Below are 25,611 nucleotides of genomic sequence, written 5' to 3' on the forward strand. Positions count from 1 at the left end.
AGAGAAGTTGCACGCGGAAATGTCCAGCATCGACACTTTCTAAAGACGACGACAACAACGGCTGCGTAGTCTCTCCGCTGCGCAGCCGTAGCATGGCTAGCACATGACGAGAAAGGAGGAGCATCTCCGTCCAGGCGGAGAGAAGCAGACGGCATTTGAGAGAAAACCATCACTCCACGGCAGCTTTTTTTTTCACTCTTTTCGCGCGCGTCGTTGAAAGGAGAAGGGTTATGTGGCAGGGACAGGAAAGAAGGGGGACGCGTGGCATGGGCGCGTGAAAGACCCCCCCTCCTTCCTTCAATGTGCAGAGCCGTGCTTCCGCAAGGGGCAAAGGCCGCAGAAGATAGTGCCTTTTTCCTTTCCTTCAACCACACATTCATTCAACCCAGCAACAGCCTTTTTTTTCCTCTCTCTCTTCGCAAACGGCGTTGGAAGGAGAAGGGTCTTTATGTGGCAGGGACGGAAAAGGGAGAACCGTGACAAGGGCACGTCGCAGATCGGCATTAGAGAGTGAGCAAACATTCCACCATAGCCTTTTCTTGCCTTTTCATTTCCTTTTCGGGCAGCGCTTAGTTGTCGCAGGTGCCGCCATGGGATTGGGCAGGGTGCTGAGAGCATTTTCGGAGCACGGTATGTTCAAAATAACCGTCGCAAGTGTCTGCACGTTCGAATTACCGGGTGTTTTTGTCCATTGGAATACACATAGCTTTGAAGAGACCTTATCATGAGTTCGAACTGACCAGAAGTTTGAATTAAGCGTGTTCGAATTAATGAGATTCAACTATATTTCATGTGCCATTTTTTCATGGCTTCTGCCCAAAATCCTGAGTTTGTTCAGCATTGGCTTACATTTGCACTATTTACAATGAAGGGCTAATTTGGAGCCTGTTCCTTTCTCTAATAATTTAAAATGTTTCCATGCTCTAAAATTCACACAACACCTGTTTGGCTTATGTACACCATCCGAAAAGTCAGTGGAACTTCATATACCACACCAACAACACAATTCACACAAATTTGCCCTTGCTTCACTTCGTACTGTGGCTTCTTTTTTTTTTGCCGATGTGTGCACATAAGCCATTCAGTTTCCTTGGCGCGGAAAACACCACAGACTCATTGTACCTGGAGGCAACTTTTTTCAGGCCATGCCCAACATGGTGCGCATAAGGCACCACCTGTAGTCTTCTCTGCTCTGGACAGGTCTGTGTGTTTTTCCTCTTTCCTGTCATTTTTCGTAGCAAATATTTAGCTACAGCAGATAAAACAAATTTATTTACTTATTTATTTCATTTTCCTCAAGGGTCCCGAACAGAAGGTAGATTACATGAGGGGTGGGCATACAAGACATGGGTAAAGGCAAAGTTGGATGTGCAACAAAACATAAAACAGAAATTTCAGGCCATATCTGAAGTGGCAGAAACAAACAAAACAAGAAAAAAAAGGGGGGGGGTAACAAGTACATTTGTTTGTGGACTCTAGATAAAAACATTTTACAGTGACAAAATATACCACTTATAGGGTGCAAATCATTGCCAAGTACACAAAATATACATACACGCCATACTAGGAAGATGACACTAGAAACCATTACACAAGAATTAGCATGGCAAGTCACACGAAAAAAAATTATTATGGTTCAGTGATGGTTAACAGGGAATTTTGAAAGGCTTCTGCATCCTGAATGCTAACAATGGTATCCTGTAGGGCGTTCCATTCCTCAGCTGTCCGAATGAAGAAAGATTCGGCCAATGCGGTAGTTCTGGGACGAGGGTAATATACTTGCATAGTGTTGCAACATCAATCACAGAAATAGGGGTGTTGCGTGACGCAAATGCTGGATGGGGATGCGTGATGGAATTTGTGAAATAATACGAGCCGCGCAGTTTTTTGGTTTTGACTAAGAGAAATTAATACGGCAGGCTTCTTTAAGTCTTCTACACTGGTGAACGATGAGTAATTGGGAAAGGTGAATCTGGCAGCGCAGTTTTAGATGGCTTCTAGGTTTTGGATGAAATAATGCTGGTGTGGGTTCCAAATTGCTGCGGCATATTTTAATTTGGGGCGTAATATTGTGGTGAAAGCTACTATTTTTAAGTGGCTGGGAGCAAACTTCAGGCTTCTTTGGATATAACCTTCAGATCTACTCGCTGTTGAAATGACGTGATTGATCTGGAGGGTCCATGATAGGTCACTTGAGATATGTATTTCAAGGTATTTATACGAGCTAGTCGGTTATAGAAAACTGTTATATAGGGCGTAGTTGTACTTTAACGAATTAGTACGTCTGTGAAAAGACACTGATCTACATTCAGAAATGTTTAAACTCATATGTCACTTGTGGCACCAATTTTGAACGGCTGTTAGGTGTGCTTGTAAAGCTATTTGCTCTTCATGACTAGTGATTTTTGCGTAAATAATGCAATCGTCGACGAATAATCTTATGTTGTTAGTAATACAGTGTGGAAGGTTGATGATGTAAATTCGGAAAAGCAGGGGGCCAAGTACTGTTCCCTGGGGAACACCGGAGAGGACGGGAGAGATTTGAGACCTAGCTCTATTTATGACGACAAACTGTTTTCTGTCAGTGAGAAAGTTATTAATCCAGGACAAGAGGAATGGGTCGAGATTAGGCAAAGAAGGTTTGGTCAAAAGGCGGTGGTGAGGAACTTTATCAAAAGCCTTTTCAAAGTCAAGAAATAAAGCATCAGTTTGGATGTTCCGGTCAAGATTTGTGTGCAAGTCAGGGATGAAGGCAGCAAGTTGCGTTTCACACTACAGGCCTTTTCAAAAACAATTTAGGGAAGGGTGAATGAAGTTGTGCTGTTAGAGGTGATTAACGATGTTGGTAAATAAAATGTGCTCCATAGTTTTGGATGGGACACTTGTAAGCGATATGGGCCGGTAGTTATATGGGAATGCTTTGTTGCCATTTTTGTATAGTGGAGTGATTTCACCGAGTTTCCAATCACTTGTCACCTGTCCCTGTGAAAGTGATTCAGAGAAGAGCAGCTGAATTTCTGTACTAATTATCAATTGTGTGGTCATTATTATTTTGCCGTTGATGTTTTCCACTTGCAGATGACAGTTTCATTTTTCTAATTGCGTTATTTATTCTATTTGCAGATATTTCAATAGGTGACATTAGCTCACTTATATAGGCTCAAGGTTCTCTCCGGAGTTCGCAAAAAAGCTATCTTCACGCGTGAAAACAGAACAAAAGGCATTGTTTAGGGCATTGGCCGAATCTACGTCACTTAGCGATTTGTTATTAGTACCAAAAGAGTTATCGGCGAGATGTTTCATGGGTTTTTTGTTTGCCATAATTTCTTAGGGTTATTTTTGAGCATGTCTGGTAGTGTTGATCGAAAAAAATTGCGTTTCGCGTTTTGAATGTTAATTGAGAGGCATCGCACAGAGTCGAAATATTCTTTTCATAGAGATGGTCGGTTTTGTTGTTTGGCACGTCTGAACAGGTGTTTTTTCCGGCTCATCAGTTTTTAATCGCGTTGTTAAACCAAGGGGCGGATGTTTTGTTTTTAATTTTTATGCTCTGTATACATGCATCAGTTAGTTGATTGAGTTTTTCGACTAATAACTTCCAATTGTTTTCTATGGTGCGCTTGTTCAATCCCTGGTGGTATGAATTGTAAAATTGTTCAAGTTCGGTGTTAATATTTTCATAATTGCCACGACCGTAGAGCTTTATCTGCTTTGGTGTAAGCTTATTTTCTGGAAAAGTAAAACTGAGAGAGGCAAAAATAAATTTGTGATCACTTATTTCTTTAAGGTAATGGAGAGAATGTAGGCTACTTGGATCCGACATTAGTATAAGGTCTATTATAATAGAGCTGCGTAATGTTTCTCTGGTGGCATGGGTTATAACTTGTGTTCGTTGGTAGTTTTCTAAACAGGCTAGGAAATCGCCGCATTCACCGCTGCGAAGGAAAACATTGTTTGATCATTTTCTGGATGGATAATTGAAGCCCCACAAATTATAAACTTTCTACGGGGATACATTTTGTGTAGTTTGTCGAAGGTGTCGTTAAAGCTGATGTTAAAGTTGGGCTCTGATTTGGCGGAGGGGGGGGGGTGGCGGTAACAGACACCTAGTATGACCAGCCCATGGGAACTTTCGCAAGTTACCCAAAGAGCTTCCAGTGGACTGGTAATGCTAATAATGAAGTGAAGGATTGTATGTTTAACAGCGATGAGCACGCCACCACCTCGACCGGATAAACGGTCCTGGCGATGCAATGTGAAATTGATTAGGTATGAAAGAACTTCAGAATCTTTGATGGAAGGTAAAAGCCATGTTTCTGTCAGCATCCCGACGTCACAATCAGATGATTCAATTATGGTACATATTTTGTCGTGTTTCGGCATGATGCTTTTTATGTTTGTGTAGAGAATAGAAAAGGTGACATTATTTGCATGTTTAGAGGGGTGATTCTGGATATGGCGAGAGGGTGAGGTAACTGGCGACGCATTTACTGGGTTGCGAAATTGTTAGCTTCACGCGGAAAAATTCCTTCGACTTCTTTTCGGGTTGCATTATAGTGGCACGATTTTTTCCCAATAACTACCTTCTTGTAACGAAGATTGAAAGGGTCGCTGTGCTCACATGCAAAGCGTAGAAGCTCTCTTTAGGCAGTGCGGGTAGCGAAACAATAATCCGGAGCTATACTGTACGGCGTATCTTTCAGTTTGAAACCGTTAGATAGGATTGCTTCTTTTATTTTGAACTGGGAGAAGTTAACAATTACCGGGCGTGGTTTTTCCGGTTGACATTTTGCGATTCTGTGCGCTCTTTTTATATCGTTTGGCACAAGATTAATTTTGATGTGCTTCTTGCAAATGTTACCAACAAACCCTTCACTGTCTGCCCAAGTTTCTTCTTTTTTGTGTGTGCAATGTGTATAGGCTAAAGCTGTCTCAACTGGCGTCTGACACTGAGCGCTGTCTAGCGAGGCGAGGAGGAATCACAATGGGAGTGGCGGCGGGTGCTGCCATCTATCGGGGGGTACGCGAGATGGGCACTGCGGTATGGCTGACAACTCATGTGCCACCCCCTGCTTGACGACCAAGTCCAGGGGTCGAGAAGTTCAGCGCTAAAGATGTCTTGCCATGCGTAGGCATAGCTAAGAACATAATGAAATGGCTTGCATTGGCTTGAATGTACATCTGTTGAAGATGGGCTGGCAGGCTGAGAGGTAGATTCACGAACCACAAAGGTCTGTTCGTTTACAAACTTTAACTTAGTGTTCTTGGGTTTGGTGGCCTGAGGCTTGACAATCTTCTTGAAAGGCTTACCATTTTCACTTTGCAGAGATGACTCCCTGTCATCCTTCTAGAGTTTAGCCAGTGTCGCATTTGGTGAAGCAATAGGCAGAGTGGCAGCACTACTTGACATCAGTGCCATCACCTTTGTCTGCTCAGGCTCGTCGGAACTGACTGAGCTTAAAGACTCGTCCCACTTCACAGCAGCTTTCTTGGCTGACGCAGCATTTTAAGCCTTTTGTGTCTACTTTGCGGTTGCTTGCTTCTTGGCAGGAGGCGATTTCGGCGCACTGTCCTCAGGATAGTTGGAAAAGCTGTCCTGCTGCTTCGATTGTTGGGGCTTCATGGTAGCTGCCTTGAGCACAGGCTTCTTACTCAGTGGTGCCACGGCTTTGAATTATGGGCTGTCGGATGCGTTGGTCTGAGGCTTTGCTCGCTTGCTAGGGGCTCTCGAACGAACAGCTCCCTGTTCTCGTAAAGAAGCTGATGTCTTTCGTTTCAATGTTTCATCTTCGTAAAAATAGGAGTTGAAATCCGAGTCCTTGCTGTGTCGCTCTGGTGCTCTGGGCTTAGCAATTTGATGTGAGGCGGGTGTTTGGGCGTTTATCTTGGCATTCATGTTGCATTTCGCAATTGCCGAGTTTATCGGCTTTGCCGGCTTGGCCTCTTCATTGGTGAAATATTCACTGAGTGGCACTTTACGAAGGATGAAACATATTTTATGGACCTCGAGGTCCGCTGGTGTGAGGATTCGAGAAAAAACGACAACGACGAAGGTGCGGGACAAGGCACGTGCGATTACGAGTGTGAGGATTCGAGAAAAAACGACAACGACGAAGGTGCGGGTCAAGGCACGTGCGATTACGAGGCAACTGTGCGCCAATCAGCTGATGACTAGCGGTGGCCCACAGAGGTGGCGTGCCACGATTGGGCCACGTGCGACAATTACGTGGCAGCAGGCTTTGTGGCTGGGGACGAGCCGAAGCAGCGGCAGGCGGAAGACAGCGGGCCGAAGCGTCGGACGCAGGCGATCCAGGTTCCGGCCAGGGAACGCGGCCGTCCACGCTGCTGCCGTCCAACCACCAGCTGGGGCGGCATTGCCGGCACGAGTACTGCATCTCGGGGCGTGGCCTGGCCTGCTGTTCTCTTCCTTGCCGAGGGCATCGCAGATCTCGGCGAGGCGTGTCAACCGTCAGCCGTTCGGCACAGCGATGGACGTGGCCTGGCTAATGGTCACGGTTGCGCCGAGCATCGCGTCTCGACGCTAGCTGTTCGCTGGACGGGCTGGCCATTCCCCGCATGGAGCATCGCGTCTCCGATGCGGGCTGACTGCTCCGTAGCCGCACTCATGCCATCAAGTGCCGGCGTCACCAGCGTCGCACATCGACAACAGAACAAGGAACGTGCGGAGAAGAGAGCTCGAAGGTTGAGGCCACGAAGGCAGAGGAAGCGGTGCGCCGCTCGAGAAGACGAGTTCCTGGCAGCGTTCCTGAGCCGGACGTGGGACCCGTACGTGTCGGCCAGGTCGAGCTCCGGTGTGTCTGTTTGAGGTCGAATCCGTCAGTCTGTACAAGGTCCATGGACGGGGCCTGCTGAACGGCTCCTGCCTGGGTGCAGTGGCCGGGAGCAGGTTCGTGGGCGAGGCCTACCGGGTGTGGTCCTCGTGAGCCGTGGCCAGATCCTGGACCTCCGGAGTTGCGACCCTGACTGCTGGGTTGGCCGCGACGTCCGACTCAAAGGCGCTGCACACGGTAGCGTATCCATGCACCGTCAGCCGTTCCACCCGTGCCATCAAATAAATTGTTCATGTTAATCCTTTCTCGTCCGCCATCAACAAACATAGTGACGAACGTCCCTTAATCAATACAGCTGGCTACCTGGCTGTTGTGCAATGCAAATGCTCTTGGCGAAGAGCCCAACCACGCTTAACGACGTCATTAGCTTGTGCCAAAGCTACAAAGAATCGCGGAAGCAGCGAGTTCTGACAAGACGTCCTCCAGCGCACGATTTGGCATGACTGTCCAGCGTGACTAACGGTCATGACCAAGCGTCGCTAATAGCCGAAATAAAAACATTTTTCGGCGATGAAGTCGCACGACAGTTTTCTTTGGTACCTTCACCCTGAATCCTACCACAACTCTACCATCGTTTCTCCATGGTGTCATTCAAGGAGAGCTCGCGCAGGCGCTTGCAGCTGCCTGTGAGCATAATTTTCTAACTGCTTTACTCAATTACGCTGCAGCTGCAGCCATGCCAACTCTCAAGTGCCTGCACCTCCATTCCAGTATCCTGCCAGCTATCCCCCACTTACTGTCTCTTGGAGTGGCACTAACACCTCCAATCCAATGCGCAGCTTTCACAGTCACCTGATATGTTTGGTATGTTGATACCCCGGACCCGTCGCAAGGTATTGCCGCCACCGGACGTACATCATCGATGAAAACTGCCGAGAGCCCTTCTTTCTACTTGACTCCAACGCGCGTTACGGTTACTACACTCTAACGCAAGCTCGCTATCAGGATAACCACCGCCCTCGGTTGGGACATCTTTGCTCGCCCTCTCCGCACCGCCGCTCACCTTGTCCTATGCGTTGACAGCCTGTGCCTAACGAACAAAGAAACTAGATGCAGTTTATGAGTCAAGAACTGTGCAAGTTTTGGTTTGCCCAAGTCCTCATTCGTCACCTGTTTATGTTATTATAGTTTGCATAGAAAATGTCGCTGCAATCGCTTTTGTAGATACTGGTGCAGCTGTTACTGTTATCCATGCTGGATATTGCCGCTCAGTTCGTAAGGTCATGACGCCTTTCTTCAGATTGTCGTTTTGCACAGCCAGTGCTCAACCTCTTCAACCGATCGTAGTCTGTACAGCCCGTGTGACAATTGAGGACGTTCTGTATACAATATAGTGCATCATTTTTTCATCGTGATCCCATACCATTGTCTTGGTAAGAGACTTTTTGTCGCGTCACAACGCTGTAATCGAGTGTGCTTGGGCTGAGGTTCAATTCTGCGCACTGAATGACCGAGCCTCCGTCGACATCCAGTCTACCTCTAAACTAGTCGTTAATGACAACACCGAAATCCCTCCATGCTCTTTCGTATTCGTACCAGTTTCATGCAGTGCCATATTCGATGACACAGTCTTCTTCACACCATCTCAAATATTAGTTCCCCGAAGAGCCTTCCGCTGCCTTTTGCGTCAATCGACCTTGTCGAAGGCTCTACCACTATGCCAATATATGATCATCAGTCATCACCTTTATCCCTGTTTTATCACGGATGCCTTGGCCAGGTCGAGACGATCAACTCCACCAGAATTATATTCGTCCTTGATGAGGCGCCTTCCACCACTATCTGTGAAGTGGCTGTCATCTCTGTGCCTGACCCAACATCAGCGGACATATCTGGACCGTTCATTGCTGAAGATTTAACACCTTCGCAGTGTTCTCAGCTCCTCACCAACCGGCGAAAGAAAAGTGCTACCGCTTTTTTTCAACATTGCACAAACATCTCTCGGCCGTGCCATAGCAGTCAAGCACCGCATCAACATTGGGTCCCACTCACCGCTGCGACAATGACAATATTGCGTGTCCGCTACAGAATACCGCACCATTGCTAAGCAAGTAGAGTATGCATGCTCCGCAGAAGCGTTATCACAGAGCTCATGGGCGTCTCTGATGGTCCTGGTCAAACAGAAAGATGATTCCATACGTTTCTGTCTTTATTTCCCGTGATTGAACAAGATCACGCTAATAGATGTCTATCCACTGCCACGCATTGTCGATGCTTTGGACTGTTTAGAGAGGGCTGAGTTTTTCTCCTCGTTATACTTGTGGTCAGGCTAAAGGCAGGTGCTATGGTGGAGGCCACTCGCCTCAAAACCACTTTTTGTCATGTCAGACAGCTTATATGGATTCGTCGTCATGCCTTTTCGACATTGCGATGCACCTGCAACGTTCGAATGAATGGTGGACAGCATTCTGCGTGGCCATAAATGGAACATCTGTTTGTGTTACCTCGATGGTGGCATGGTCTTCGCCCCAAACTTCGACACAAACTTACAGCTCTGCTGCATGCTCGATGCTGCTGCCCCTGTGCCAGAGTACTTCTTCTTTTATATATATATATATATATATATATATATATACGTGTGTGTGTGTGTGTGTGTGTGTGTGTGTGCGTGTGTGTGTGTTGAGATTTAGAAGGGGCTGTTAGCGTTATTGACAGGACACTGCACATTTTGCTAAGTTACTCATGAGTTTGTACGCCGCAAAATTCTGAGTACTAGTATAATAACTGACATCTAAATGAGCTACTGGCAATCATGTGGAATGGTGTATGACATTTTCGCCACCCTTACTCCTCAGTTTTACGAATCTCTCAAATTTCAAAGTTGCGAGTTTGGCAGATCTATATTTAATATCGCAGAGTCTGTCAAAATATTTGACAGGTGCAGCAAATCCTAATATGAACTTCATCACTGTTCGCTCAGTCGGGTAGTTCATCATACTGCGTTCTGTGAAATAGCAGGGCTCTATTCACACTGGATAATTTAAAGGATGCTGAATGGTATATACTTCTTTTTCAATATCTAAGCTTTATTTATACTGCTCCAAGTTTAATACAGTTAAATCTGGATATAACGAAACTGATAAAGTCTCGAAAAAACTTGTTATAAAGAGGATTTCATCATATGCTGGTTTGGTACAAAATTCGGAAAATAAACGCGCAAATTAAACAAAAGGGGTACTTAAGGAGAGCTAACTGAAAACACTTATTTTACAGTAAAAAAAACTGCATTAATATTGCAATATCAATTACATGGACACACTCGGAGAGTTTTTGCATCGCCGCTATGTTACGTAACAAGTCCAAATTGATAAGATGCCCCCGCGCATCGTAATTTCACGAGGGAGTAAAGGCGCGCGAGCGCTGCTGAAGCAGAGATCAAACCAGTCTGCTCTTTCCTATCACCTGGAAAGAGCATAAGATAACATGCATAAGATAACTGCCGTCGAATGCTCAAACAGAAAGTAAACCACCCTTCTTGAACTAGCGTGAAACAATGTGGGGGTTAGGGGGTGGGGAAGGGGGGAGGGGATCGCTTGAGTGGCAATAATTAACTCAATTGGATTTTAAGGGTGGTTGCATGGCTGGTGCGCTTGCTATCTCGGCGAGTATCAGTGCCGTTTCAGCGCGAAGAGACCAACACCACCTAGACTTTAGGTGGTGTTGGAAGAGACTGTGTGGAAACAGCACTTCTCCTTGGAGAGGCCATATTTGCTCACACCAGCATTTTGTTAGAGTTACGTGATATCCGATCCAAAAGAGTTGGTGCAGCTTTACGTATTATACCATTACAATTTTTTACTATCGCGTTCATTGGATTGCGCTGTCGTGTTGCTAGAACTAATCAGCTAATCGCAAAAGCTACCAGCCTGCGAACTGGCGGCGCTGAGCAAGACGGGAAAGCAAGTGACCAGTCGACCTGCGAAGAGCCGTCGTCACCGTGGTCTCGGAGAGTTTCCATGAACGTGTCATCTGACATCCCCTCGGTGTGGTCGACACGGTTGTCCGAAAGTAGGAAAAGTCACAGTTTCGCCGCAAGGGCGAAGCAATAAATGACTGCAATAGCAACAACTTTCAATATAACGCTAAGAACAGCAAGCAGATTGAAACGTGAAACGCGCTGCTCTGGCACGAATGACGCACGAGCACAATTAACAGGACGAAGCAAACTAACAATGTTTACGGCTCGACACTTAACACGCTGTTTAAAACGAGGCACGAAACGTAATCACGGGTACAGATTGAGTGCCAACTAACAGGTACCCCAGTTGTTACTTCACTGTTTTTGAAAGGCGCACTCTTTTCGCGAACGGCGCCTTTCCAGCGAGCCAAGTAATCTTTGTGCGCCCGGCAACTAAACGCAATCGTTCCGGTAAAACTCGAAGGTGCTATTTCACCTGTCGAAGGATAAGCGCGCGTGCACAGGCATGTGTCACATATACGTGGGCTGCGCTGCATATGGAAGGCGCTTTATCGAATAGTTTTTCGTGGTTTTCCGCATCTGTGTCTTTGTCCTTCGCTTTTCGTTTTCGACGCCGTGCGCCCGTGCATAGTTTCACTGCGCGTTCATCGTGTGGCCCCTGACGACGTCTTTGTTTTTCTTTTTGTATTGCCATAGCATTTATGCGGAGAGTCCCGACTGATTTATTGCCGTCGCTGCCGCAGCCGTGCTTCACCGTATATGTACGTATCCAATATAAAAACTCAAGAAAGGAAGAAAAAAAAGCCGCCCGCGCTCGGCACCCAGCTTGTCACGATGCGCCGCCGCACGCTCATCTCACACGCGCACTTTACCGCGCGAATAATGAGGAAGAGGGGGGGGGACATTAAGATCTCCATTTCGGCTGTTGAGAGACTCGTGGGAGGGTTATGAAGAAGACCCGCACGTAGTCAGCTACATTTTAGATCTGTTAGAAAGACTATCTAAAACCAGAGAGCTCGTTGAGGAAAACATGAAGGCGGCTCAGAATTTAGCAAAGACACTACGATAAGTTGTCCCGGAAGCGCATTAGTGTGGCACTGCGAACGCACAAAGGTTTTTTTTCCTATTTTATTTTTTTGGAGTGTGTGTGTGTGGGGGGGAGGGGGGGGCACTATTGCGTATGCGCTTGCGGCGACGAGAACGGCAGCAACGCCAGCTCGTGGGGTGTAGCCGCCTCGCGCTCACCTGCGCGCAATAACGAGCGCTTGCCCTCGCCTGATGCGCGTGCGCCCCTTCGTGCTTTGTCGGCAGAGGGGCAGCCGCGGAAGATGCATGCTTGTAACAAAATGTAGAGCGAAATTCCTAGATTGTCCGTCGGGAAAATTCATTATATCAAGGTTGTCTACCACTGTTACTTTGTTGCATAGAGGTCACAAATACATGTGCTTCTATGGAGTAACGGCGGGGAATAGAAAAACTTAGTTATACCGAGGAATTTGTTATATCAAGGTTTGTTATAAGCAGGTTTAAATGTATTTCATGATAAAAAGATGTGTGAATTTGTTTCCCTAACCTGCTCCAAATTTGGATTTTAGTGCTCCAGATGTAACATTTTGCTGCTCCAAAAATTGTTTCAAATTGTATTTAAGCTGTTGCACCCTTGTGCACGTTGCTGTACCGCCAACAGCGTCCTGTTTCTGTTTCTCTTCTTGTTAGAGCCTAGTTTTGGAATAGCCAGATTCCTAACTGGCACTTGTACCGGTTCGACGTTCAAACATCTCTCTGCTGGTGACTGGCGCTCTCCGTTCGCTGGGTGATGTCGTATGCCTTGGCGAAGCTGAGACTCGTCTCTGCGAACAGGTGTTGTTGTAGGTCTTCGTCCCGCAGTCCGCACACAAAGCGGTCACGCAACATTACATTCAAAGTGAACGTATTGGTGTTAGTAGGTTGGCACTTGATCCTCTCTTCTGCGCAGTAGCTGAAGTTGCTGAAGTCGACGTCCCGAAATTGCCGTCAGCCGCGAGATTTGTTAGAGTCACCACGTAGTTGCTTACTTTTTCGCCTTCCAGTTGGTCTCGACGCTGGAAGCGGGCTAAGCTGTAGACCTCTGATGGCCTTGGGTCATAGCATCTTTGTAGCGCAGTTAAAATGTCGTCGTAGTCTATGATTGCTGGAATGGCTGACTGAATCAGGGCACAGACTTTGTCGTACGTCTGCTTCCCGCACAGCATTAGCAGGTTGGCTCTCTTAATTGCTGCATCAGTTGTGTTGTTACCCACGAAGTAAAGCTGTAGGCATCCAAACCGCGATGACCATGATGAGTCGTTGAATTCGGGTATCTAATATTAAAGGCAGTGCGTAGCGCAGGTCTAAATCCACTTCCTCATCGCCACTGTTATGTCCGGGGTTGTCGTCGTCCCAAGGATGTACAGAGCTGTCCACTTCTACCCTGAACACCGTGCCGTGTGGCTGGCGCTCCATGGAGCACCTCTGCCGGCTGCTTCGGAAACTGGTGCGCAAGCTCAAAGACAGCTGTAGGCGGGGCTTTCGCCGCATCGTCTGCTGGAGTGCGGTCGCTCGACAAAATTGGTGCTGCTTTGCGGTGAAGCAAGCATTACTCTTGTTACGTACGCATACAAATTGAGCAGTTTGTGCGGTTCTCAAGAAGCGCAGACACTGTGGCTTTTTTTTCAAGCCATCGTGCAAGTAATAAACCGTGGCCCTTACACGAGCAAAACTTCGCGCTGGCACTGCCAGAGCTAAGCTGCTCAGTGTAACAGAAATAATATTCTGCAGCTCACACGACTGCTTTTGTTCAGGGCTCGCCGCGGTGGTCCAGTGGCTAAGGCACTCGACTGCTAACCCGCAGGTTGCGGGTTCGAATCCCAGCTATGGCGGCTGCATTTCTGATGGAAGTGGAAATGTTGTAGGCCCATGTGCTCAGATTTGGGTGCACGTTAAAGAACCCCAGGTTGTCGAAATTTCCGGAGTCCTCCACTACGGCGTCTCTCATAGTCATATGGTGGTTTTGAGACGTTGAACCCCACATATCAATCAATCAATCAATGCTTTTGATCAGCCCAAAGCTTAACATCGCAAAATTGGTGATTAATATATCATGTGAGGCCTGATATAACAGCTTGCAATGTTTGAAAATTTTGATTATTTACTAACCTGTAAACAAGAGATAGTGAGTAGTTCGTTAATCTTATGGAACTGATATAACATTGGTGTGTTACCAATTGCGCTGCTCTCACGTGCTCCAGAATTTAAATCGCCAATATTCTACCCTTATTCACAGCTTACTAGCAGCTGTTTTTCTTCGTACCACTCAGGCAGACAAATTAAGAAACATTCTAATCAAATTTTCAGTGGAACTTGTATGGGGTAATCAGTGCACCAAACAAGCACCGATGACAAATTTTTACTGCTGTGAGCAGTTGCAGATTAAAGCTTCATACTTTTTGTCTCTAAGAAAAAAAGGCGCGCTTATCGTTTTATATCTTTTTAGGCTTACAACATTAGTCCACTACAGTAATTTGTTATGACCCATTAATTTGTTGTGCCATCAAAGGTTCCTTTTTTTTATCGCCGCATGATAAAAGGACTGCATACGTTCGATATTACTTCATTCCAGTATTGTCTCCTAATTGAAGGGCCATGCCGTAAGTGCCGGAAGGAGAAAGACGATGTATTGTAGGTTTATGCCTGCGAGAATATTCTCCACGTGCTATATTAGCGATGAAAAACCGTCCTTTTGCAATTGTCAACTGGATCATTCAAGTGTACAGGAATGATGGACGCATTGGAGATGCCTCTCAGCAGCCTCGTTGCCGGCTGACTACAATGGACAAATATCTGCAAATTGTGGCAGCCGTAGCAGAACAGCTGAAAAGTACAGTCGGAGAAGTACAAACTGAGCACGGACTTGACCAGGTTTTTTCTACAACCATGAAACGCCTCCTCTACGTAGCAGGACTTTGAAGCCGAACCGCTGTCAGGAAGCCCCTCATGCGATCCGAGAACAAGGCGAAGCGGCTCTAGTTTGCTGAATATCGCGCCCACTGGTCTGCATCTCACTTGAAACGCTTGGTAATCATGGACGAGTGCACGTTCAGGATTCGTTGGGATCAGAGAACACAAGTTTGGCGCCCCATGAACATGCAGTTTGTAAAGCAGTGAAATTCGCAAAAACACGACTGCTTCTTCAAAGCTTAAAATCTTTCAAGAAGCAGTCGTGTTTTTGCGAACTTCAGCCGCTACTTTCAGCAGCGCTAGTTATCCGTGATATCACTGTGCAGTTCGTGGTTATACTTTATTGATTCTAAGTTAGCAGCTAAATATTGCCAAAATCTTTTTTCATTTAGGTAATGAAAGGTGTGAAAGATATCTAACGGGAAGGTAATTCATTGGAGTTTATAAGACCCTGAGAACTAACCTCTAACTTTCGGTGTTATCTAGAACACTAAACAATCTTTTCTAAAACACTTGAAGGGCCCCTGAAACACTTTTTCAAGTAACCATGGAATGAATTCACTGGAATAGCTTATTGCCTCACGAACTCAATGCCGCAAAATTTTAAGAATTCGTTTAGTGCGAGTTGAGTTACAAAGGTATGTCGCATGCTCCAATCGCATTCTCTCATCCCGACGAAAGCACTAGAAGCTAAGCAGAAAGGGGTGGGAGGGGCACACAAAACACGTCATGCGCGCCTCGTGACCTTGAGCACTTTTTCCTTTTTGTTCTTCGAATGCACGGCTTTTTCAGTGTGATTACACGCGCACGCGTGGACAAGTAGCGACCTCCCACGCCGATCTCTGTAACAAGCGAGCTTTCCATGTTCAATTCAGCCAATGGCTGATAGATGGGCTTACTACATGTGACTTTCGAGCATATTGCGTGGTATGTCGAGAGATAAGGAAGCACGTTTTAGCTGACTTTGATAGTTTATTGTGAATTCTAGGCCACATGCTGTGCTATTATGTTTGGCTCGCGTGTTTTCGGGAACCTCTACTACCGATCGGCAGCATTTTCTGACCATGCTCCAAAAAGTGTTGCAGGGTCCTTTTAACTGCCTTTTTCTTTGGTGCGCCTGATGAAAATTATGTATTTTAAGCAAGTTTATATCAAAAATTCTTCGTAAATCTATTTCATCTCATGAGGTAACTTGTGAAAGCGACTTTCAATTTTAAAGTTCATGCACGCGTTACTCAGATTTCGGGAAGCACGCCCGAAAAACTCAATAGACTCAGGTCACCGACCGTCAAATTAGTCACCGACCAATTGGCCCGCAGGCCAATTGGTCGGTGACTATGGCATCTCAGGCCTAGTCTGCTAAAGGTCACCGTCTCTATTTTTATAGGAACCTCATTTTGCTCTTGGAATCTCTTTCATAATGCCCATGACACAATAAAGTATATGAGTAGCTACTACAAGCATTTGGCCCCAGTGCCTAAAGTCACCAAGGCAACCACACACAAAAAAAGCCTATCATTGGCTCCGTCAGTACCTTATCACGCTACTGTTTTCCACACTTAAATGTTGCAGTATCATAAGGCCATTTTTTTCTGTTAATAAACTGTGCTTGTTAATTTGCTGCAGATATATGCCGCGATACACACGTCGAGTAGCTGCCAGTGGCCTAAGTTCACTGACTGTCTGGGGGTGATCACAAAGTATGACCTCAGCCCTCTCTTCAGGGTACACGGCTGAGAGCTACTGCTCCAATCTAGACGTTGTGGCATTGCCATTCCTTTTGGAAGGAAATGTTCCCAGATAGAGAGTTCATTGGCCTCAGTGCGAGAATGGCCTCGGTGCCATTCTTGCTCATCGCAAGAATGGCTGCAACGAGTATGTTGTCGCCTACGCCAGTCATACCCTAACGAAGGCAGAGTCTAACTATTCCGTCACGGAAAAGGAGTGCTTGGCTATCATTTGGGCTATAGGAAAATTTTGCACTTATCTTTACGGATGCCAGTTCCATGTTGTCACAGATCACCATGCCTTATGCTGACTAGCGTCCATGAAAGATCCTACTGGCCGCCTCGCTCGTTGGGTTTTACGCCTTCAGGAATACGACATCCGTGTTATTTATCTCTCAGGACGCAGCCATTCAGACGCCGATGCACTATCCCGTTCTCCACTGCCTCCTGACCTTGCCTGATTACCAACTGCCATCTGCGATTCGTCATCGTTGAGCATCACTGGCATGCCATCCGAGCAGCGCAAAGATCCCTGGATCAATTCTTTGCTCGACGTCCTCTCTCACAGCTCGTCAGAAACTACTTCACGCTCCCTCTCTCGTCAAGCCACTTTGCTGTCCGTGAAAGCTTGTTGTATCGCCACAATTACGTTACGGATGGCCGTAGGTGGCTCCTTGTCATGCCTCGTCATTTGCGCTCGGACATCTGCGCTGCCTTTCACGATGACCCCCAGTGTGGCCACGCTGGAGTATTCAAGACTTACTCTCGCCTTTGTCTAAAATACTACTGGCGCGGCATGTATCGGCACGTTCGCCAGTACGTTCGGTCATGCACCATGTGTCAACGACGCAAGACGCCTTCTCACAGCGCTGCTGGCCCTTTGCAACCCTTAACCTGCCCAGTAAGGCCGATCGCGTCGGAATTGATATTTATGGTTCTCTACTCAACACTCTTAGAGGCAACCGGTGGATTATCGTCGCCATTGATCATTTGACACGTTACGCTGAAACATCTGCGCTGCCTGCTACCACTATGAAAGACGTTGCGTCCTTGCTTCTTCACGTTCTCATTTTGCTACATGGTGAACCTTGTGAATTACTGAGCGACCTTGGACGTGTGTTTCTCTCGAACGCCATCGACGAGCTGCTGAAGGCATGTCGCACTGTCCATAGGAAAACCTCGGCATACCATCATCAAACCAATGGCATGACAGAACGCTTTAATCGTACTCTTGGAAATATGCTTGCCATGTTTGCCTCTGAGGACTACACTAATTTGGACCAAGTGCTCCCTTTTGTCACGTACGCGTACAACTTTGCGGCACAAACAATCACTGGCTTTTCTCCTCTCTTTCTCCTGTACGGACGTGAGCCATCATGCTCCATGGACACCATTCTCCCTTACAGGCCTGACGTTTCTAAAGCGACGCCTGTTTCTGAAGCAGCTGCTTATGCTGAAGAGTGTCGTCAACTCTCTCGTTCATTTACTGCACAAGACAAATGGCACCAGAATACTGACCACGATGCCTCTGCGTCTAGTGCCCACTATAACCCAGGAATGTTGGTTTGGCTCTGGGTCCCGTCTACCCCTCCCGGTCTTTCCCCGAAGCTTTCGTCGAAATACCATGGCCCCTACTGTGTGGTGCGACAAACATCTCCTGTCAACTATGAAGTTGAGCCCATTGAGCCACCTTCGGATCATTGCTGCCATGAGCGTGAAACACTACACATATCAGGCTTCAAACCGTGCTATGACCCCCTTGTCGTATCATTTCTCTAGGTCGCCAGGTTGGCTCTTTTCTGCGCGGGGAGTAATTGTACCGGAGCATAGTGGCGCCAGCTCTGTGCCAGTGTGAAAGAAGATATTTACATCCATGTGTAGCTTGTGCTTGCCGGGTTCCTGCCTGTACCAGCTTGTTGCGGCTAATGCTTCTCGAATAATAACCTGTGTTTTTATGTAACCTCGCTTGTTGCAGTTTATTTACATTATAGAAGAAAGATAGGAAGTGTACAGAGATCCATAAGATCCCGCGTTATGTGCAACAGAGATTCAGTTCATGATTCCGCACATGACTCTGTGCAGGTTTCGGCATTATTTACAAAAATGCTTTGGCTTTTATAGCCCGCCGTCACTGCCGTAAGAAGAAGGTGGTTATCACTCTTGCCACAAAGCAAGGGACGAAGTCTTTGTGGTCCACCCTCCAGAAAGGGTGCAGATATTGCACCACTTGGCAGGGCGAAACGGTCAAATGTTAACAGGAACGCACCATTTACTTTCCTCCTCCTCTACTAGCTTAAACACTAGCTAAGGAGGAAAGATGTTTGAGGTTCGGAATGGGTCCCCTCGATGACTCGAGTGCACGGTAGCTGCGCGAAGGAAGGGCTGTAGTCCGGTGAAGAGACGCTTTATTGCAGCCTCAGGCGACTGCCCGAGTCCAAGCCCGAACCTCCGCCCACATTTCAAATTCAAACATCCTCTTTTCAACCCTTGGTCGAACAAAGAGTCTTCACAAAAACCAATCACGTGTTGGGACTCGCATCATCACAACCAATCACAGAAACACTTTCATAAAAGGCACTACATTTGTAAAAACCTCGTCACCAAATAAAACCCGCAAGGGGATAGGTTCTCCGCATGTGACACTCTCTCCCATGCCAGGTCGTGCTGCCCAACATTACTAGTGCTGCCTCCATCGGATGACTTCCGTGACGGCTGTTCTCACGCTCGAGCCCCGTCAGTTCTCTCATTAATTGTTGCTTCCTAGAAGCCTCCTTAAGAGCGGTGGGTACACCGTTGGGCTCCGTGCGCTTACCAGGTGTGCATGCGACAGCGAGGCGCCCCGACATCCCAACAACAGTGGGGCAGATTATGGTTGTTTTCCTGCCGCCACTATGTCTCTGTCAGCCAAGTGCTCGCGTCTCCATGTCATTCTCAATGACACGCGTGCCTGCCAACAATGGCTTAAACTCAGACGGTGGCGCCTGACCTGCCTCATGCCAGACGCTTTTTTGAGTAAGCTTTCCTCTTCTAATCCCGAACGGGGCGACCTTGACTGCTCTGCTTGTGAACCGTGAGAACGAAGAAGTCTATTTTCTTTCCCGCGCTCGGGTCTTCCGCGTTCGCCTTCGCAGAACCGATCAGCTTCCTTAGTTGACGGGTTGGGAACTGGCTATGCGCTCTACATTAGCCGCATTAATTGCGCTGCACCCCACATGCTGGTAATTGGTGCGTCATACTATCTGCACCACACAAAGATGCACCCGGCCCACGACTTGAAGGCACCACAGGGCGAGGAGGTGGAGTCCGGAGAGGGAAAGTTGAGCTCATCCGGGGAGAAGGCCACTAACCCGAACGTCAGCAGCAGTCTATGCTGCTTTCAGCTTCAGGCCATCCAAACGCTCGATCCCCATGAACGGCTTCTTCGACGCGTTCCCACGCTTCCGGGCTGTCGGTATGTTGATATGGCCTCGCGTAGATGACAAAAGCTAAGTCAAGAGGTTGACAATGAGACCCGCCACAGTGGCGCCGTTCCCCTGCTGTTCGAGCCCGTTCAACAAAAGGCTTGTTTCGCTAAGCTTTCGTGGAGACCCGACTGCTTCCTGGAACGTCTACCGGACAGCGTCTTGCAGACTAAGCGCCGATGGGGTCGAAAGCCTTCCTAGTAGACCGGCTTACGCACATTGGCGTCGGTCCAGGTGAATTGCCAGGCCAAACGTAACGGTGTGTGTGCGTTTGTGTGTGTAGATAGAGAGAGAGAAAGGACAGAACAAATAGTTTAGGGATTACACTAAATTCGCAAGCTTCCAATGTGCGATGAGAGAGGCATAATGTGGCGTAATAAAAATGCATACATAAATAAAGAAAGTTAGGCCCAAGAACAAATGCGCGTTCGTACCATTTCATTTCCTGTGTGTTCATTCCATCGCGTTGGTTAAGTACGCCACCAAGCTACCAAGCCAAACAAACAACCAGTACTGTTTCAATGATTACCAGTAATGTTCAAATGGCACCTAATTTTGTTTGAATAAAAAATAAGAGCTAAGAATAGTGTAAAATATAACTTCCATTGGCCACATCGGAATGATCAGTTTACGTTTATGCGTACTGCAGGATGAATTATCCCCAAATCGCTCTTCCTCGCAATGGCCTCATAATTTCTTGATTATGTAGCTGCCTTTTAACCATCACTGCTCACAGCCAGATTAGCGATATCTTGGTATGCATTCCGGCACTCCAATAAACAGTTTGTCCTTCGCATTATATAACTTGTCCCGATTATAAAATGTTGTAGTGTATGGCAAAGCCAATTATGAGCTTTAGTGACGAACACTGAATATTATTGCGCTGTAAAATATTCTTTAATATGTTCCTGTTTTTTCTTTCGTCTTGTTTACAATAATGTTATTCCACCTGGGCAAAGCACTTATTCTACAAACTTGTACATAGCAAAGTATAAGCACTTCAAACACGGCTCAAGCAAACCACGGCAGTAATTCTTTATTCACGAATACTATCGGCGAATACCAATATTAATGATTATTCTACCTTCCAAGGATTGTATTTTTTACTGCAAGAACTGCATTTCAATTGCACTGCCATTTTTACACCCAGTATTCTGCTTTTTGTTTATGCATTGAACTGATTGGCACCTGAATTAAAGTCATTGGCAATTGTAATAAACACGGTGGCACTTGGAATAAACTCACTGGTATGCAGCCTGATTGATTCGGGCCTTGGAATAAATGTTTGCCACAAAGAATAAATAGCTCGATGCTCAGATTATTTCAATGTTCACAGTATATTTAAGCTGGCACTTGAATTAAAGTGAGCGGTAAAACCTGTAGTTCATGCTAGCATAGGATGTGTTTGTTCTTCAGCACAGTATAAGCTTCATGTGTCCGCCTTACTTTGTTGATCTCTATTAGATCCCCATGAACACCCTCCAATTCCCCCAACAGACAGAAAGACTAGCCTCACTAGATAGTCTAGCATTGAAGGAAGCTAATATCTGATAAAAGCCTATACACAAAGCGAAAATTTCATTCCCCTAGGCAATGAAATTTAAAGCAACTTTTTGTTTGTTTTTTCAAATCGCATCTCTCCTTAATATTTAAGTTTCGATTCAAAAGGCATGCTATAATGTTTTAAATATAGCAAGGTTCACAGTAAGTAATGAAACGTGGTTAAAAGTTAATTTTGCGTGAGGCTGTGTTTTGATACTCCAGTTACAGAATTAAGGCTATGTGAGACCATTGACGTGCCACCTGCATGGAGTTAACTGTTTTGAACACCCATCGCAAGGAGCTTGATTAATGGTTTTGATAGAAGCGTTTCAGTTGTGTATACATGTTCTCCTTCAGGTACCCGGTTGCCGTTCAAGTGGGCTTTTCAAAGCTTTCAATCGCCATGTCTTGCACAAGCTCAATGTTAAAGTGCTTTCACCGGTAAGTTACCTTCAGTTACTATTAGTGGTAAGGCTAGTGTTTGTTAATAAAATTGGTAAGGCTAGGTTTCTTCATAGTCATAATAAGACGTAAAGTATGTCTACAGAAGCAAGGGCACCCATCCTGTTTATGTGTTCCTTTTGAGGTCGGGTTTTTGCTACTCAGCGTGTTAATGTAAACTACATACAATCGAGCCCGCTTATAACGAACCTGAGCGTGACGCGGCATTCGTTCGCTGTATCCCGAAGTTCGTAGTAAATTAAACACAGCTTTTAAAAAAAGTTGTGAGTGAAAACACAAACTCTTTATGCCCCAAAAAGTCCGTGATGTACGTGTTTCGAATTTCAGAAGTGATAAGGGCGGTCTTGAGTTTATTTAAAACGGCAGAGTACTTGTTCGTCGAGACCTGTGGCATAAGCTGCATGAGGCACTGACTCCAAAGTTTCGTCGTTCTCGCAATCCGATTCCTCCAAACTGCGCTCGCTACGTACTTCATTCACAATGCCCTAATCCGTGCAAGGTTCCGCAGTGTCGGCATCATCTTCGGCTGTAATTAAACCATCGCAACAAATGTCTCGCTCTTCTAGGTCGGAGTCGGTGATGCGCTGCCACAAATCGTCACCGCAGGGGTCCTGTTCGGAAGCTTCAGGCTTGGCATCGGGCTCGACGGCAACGAAGTCAGTCTCACGAAAACAGTTTTAGGTGCATGTAGCCATCACCACCGCCCAGGAAATATTCACTTTCTCCACAGCTGAATACCGGGTTGCCTGAAGCGGCAAAGTGGCTGCCAGATGGCCAACAGCTATGAGCAAGTGCTCTGCAATGCGGCACCTAACGCGCGGATTACGCTCAAACCAAGCGGTCACACTTTTGACGTTTTCTTGAGCGGCAGGAGAAAAAAGCGTGCTAGTCCTTCCGTCGGCCATTACAACCACACACGCACACCAAGAGCGAGCAAGACGCACACACGCGACACACATGCCAGAACGTGTGGAACAGCTCTGGGCTTGTTTCCAGTCAAAAAACGAAACTAATTCGAGCCAGCGTGGCGGGCGTCGAGTAGTGGGGGAGACGGGCTAAGGGGTTGTGATCAAGAGAAAAGAGTAGACTTGTGAAAGAAGGGCAAAAAGTTGCGATAAAGAGAGGGGAGGATGCGGTGGGAGGGCGACTTTGAAAACCAAAACACACGGGAAGGAGGCAGGTTGGGTAGCTTGCTTGAAAGGTCCGCGAAACTCGCACATAGAAAAACTTGAAAAGAGTGCATGGCCGCCTGAATCGGTGCGCTCGGCGGTGTTCGAAGAATCGGCGGCGGCGGTCAAAAAATCGTTTCGTTGCACCTGCGGGTTTGCGTGGCCTCACGGACTTCGATATTTTGTGATTCGTTCTGCGCAAATTAACAGCGATTTTCGCGATTCCGCACGCGCGCGGAATGCACGCTGAGTTGAGTGCGAAGTGAGCGAGAACAAGTCCTAAACACGAAACGAATTGCAAATGATCAAAGTCGGTGTGGTAGCGTACGCGCATGCACTTGACGCAGACTATCGGACACAGTTGGTTGCCGATGATGTTGACAAATGGTCTGGTCACTCCAGGCCGCCGACGTGAACGACAGTACCAGCGATCAAAAACGGGGTAGATGGTCGACTGGTCTTCGAAAGGTCGGCGGCAGTGTAAAAACACGTGCCTCGTCTGGTGATGCGGAATGCTCAGACTAGCTGGGGAGACAAAGGATGGAGGGATGCTTAACAAAAGCGGTCGGGGAGAGCGGTAACTAGAGGGGCGTGGAGGCAGGGTCGGTGCTTAGCAATAAGAATGTATGGGCATCTTGCCGATGCTTGATCGGTGGTCGAAATTGGTTTACCAGGAAGTCGGCAGACCGCTGATTCAGTTCGCTGTAACCGATCAGCGGCTCTCGGAGACGTTCGTTCTAAGTGCGATTTTGTGCCATTGAACCAATGTATATTTTCACGGTAACGCGGATATTGTTCGTTTTAAGCGAAAGTTCGTTTTAAGTGGGGCCGTTATATGTGGGCTTGACTGTAGACAATGCTGCGCACATTGATTGAGTCAAAGTTTTTTTCAAGACAATTTAAAAGGACTGTCTACGACTCAGAAAAATTTTTGGAATTGATGAGAAGATAGTTCATCACATCGGCAGGGACAAACAGGCTTTTGTCCGTAAAAAAGAAGTTATAGTTTTAACTTGATAATGAAAGTCGGCAAAAAATTACTGCCAGCGTCACCCAACAGCAATGTGGTCACCCTACTGGTAGAACGAGAAATCCTTGCAGGTGCACTTAATTAGCTTGAAGACATAGATGTATAACTTGAAATTATATTTTACACACTCAAAGCAGCTTTACGTCTTACCAGAAACTAATTTTTGCCTTTTTTCTTCCCTTGCGTTCGAACAGACACCCGGTGGCACTGCGAATGGTGTGTTCGCTTGCCTGCATGCCTGCCTGCTAACGACGCAGCAACATGAGCGCGGCGTCCGCCGCCGCTCTTAAGAACAGGAAAAAAGTGTGCATTTTATACAAGACCTATAAAGCATTTGTTCTATTAAAGAACTAAGCTTGGTGAAGCCTGCAAAAACCGTAAGCTGTTGCAATTCTCGACTTTCGTCATCAGCAGAATCGTCATTCCCTCCACCGACCAGTGTTGTGGATATTCATGCAACCGGTGGAAAGAGACCAAACGCGGATCGAAAATTGTGATTGATGCCTTTGATATAGGAATCAGTATAACACACCAAAGTGAAACGGGTCTTCACAGAAGCAGCTCAATGTTCATTGCACATCGATATATAGTGTCTATTGCTGTTTAGTGAGTACAGTACGCTTAGATACTTATGCACCCTTGTTCATACTTCTTGGCACATCTTCTCCAGCACAACAATGAACGAGTCACGACCAGTATACACTTTCAGTAGACAGTGCACTCACCGGAGCATCGCGCTAATCACACTTAAACTACAACGGTTGCAAACAGTGCAAGGGAAATCGAGCGGGTTTTCGCTCAATTGCTTTTTAACTCACAGTGTGCTGATGCAAACAAGTATGACTTGCGGGTTAACGATTGTCCTATGGATATGTGCTTGGCATGCAGCGTTGTGTTGGTGAGCAGTGTCCTGCTTATAGGTCGCTTCGGTGAAAATACGATCATTTCGGTCCTGCATCGTTGTCTGTATAGCAGCCAGTTGGGTCACGATGCGCTCAACTTCACAAACGCGTGAGACAGAGTTCTCAGTTTGTGCCGTCAATACGCGAAGGCCTCCCGCTCTCCCCTGAAATGTCCATCGCTGCACCGAACTCGCGCGACATTCGCCAGTCGAGGTCGTTGTCTTGAAGCAGTGCCCAATGCAAACAGTTCTCATGGTCAGTACCATCGCAATAATATCGGCAGATGGCAAAGATACGCCATGGTTGCATATGGAAGCTAGACCAAACTGCACACGCAAGCACAACGCGAAAGATGAAGCACGTCAAAAATACAGTCAAAAAGGTGAAGCATGTAACTGAGCTGTCACCAAGTCAAATGAACGCATAGAGTGCGTAGCACACAAAGACAGTGTTTGTGGCCTGCAAAATCAGCCCCAGAAAACTTGTCAGAGAAGATATCGTAGTCAACCCAAAGTGGCACTGGTGGCAGTTGTGACAAAAGCCGGTGTTACGCAGCCTCTGCAGATTTGTATC

At 46.7% G+C, this 25,611-nt stretch overlaps 1 long non-coding RNA gene across 1 annotated transcript; it reads left to right on the top strand.

Moving 5' to 3' along the window:
* Positions 1-575: 575 nt before the first annotated feature.
* LOC142786950 (uncharacterized) lies at positions 576-24,459 on the top strand. The gene is made up of 3 exons (XR_012889208.1): positions 576-630; positions 21,833-21,916; positions 24,331-24,459. It is a non-coding gene; the product is annotated as an uncharacterized LOC142786950 (long non-coding RNA).
* Positions 24,460-25,611: the final 1,152 nt, after the last annotated feature.

Source organism: Rhipicephalus microplus, unplaced genomic scaffold (genome assembly GCF_043290135.1).
Source record: "Rhipicephalus microplus isolate Deutch F79 unplaced genomic scaffold, USDA_Rmic scaffold_40, whole genome shotgun sequence".
Classification (NCBI taxonomy): Eukaryota; Metazoa; Arthropoda; class Arachnida; order Ixodida; family Ixodidae; genus Rhipicephalus; species Rhipicephalus microplus.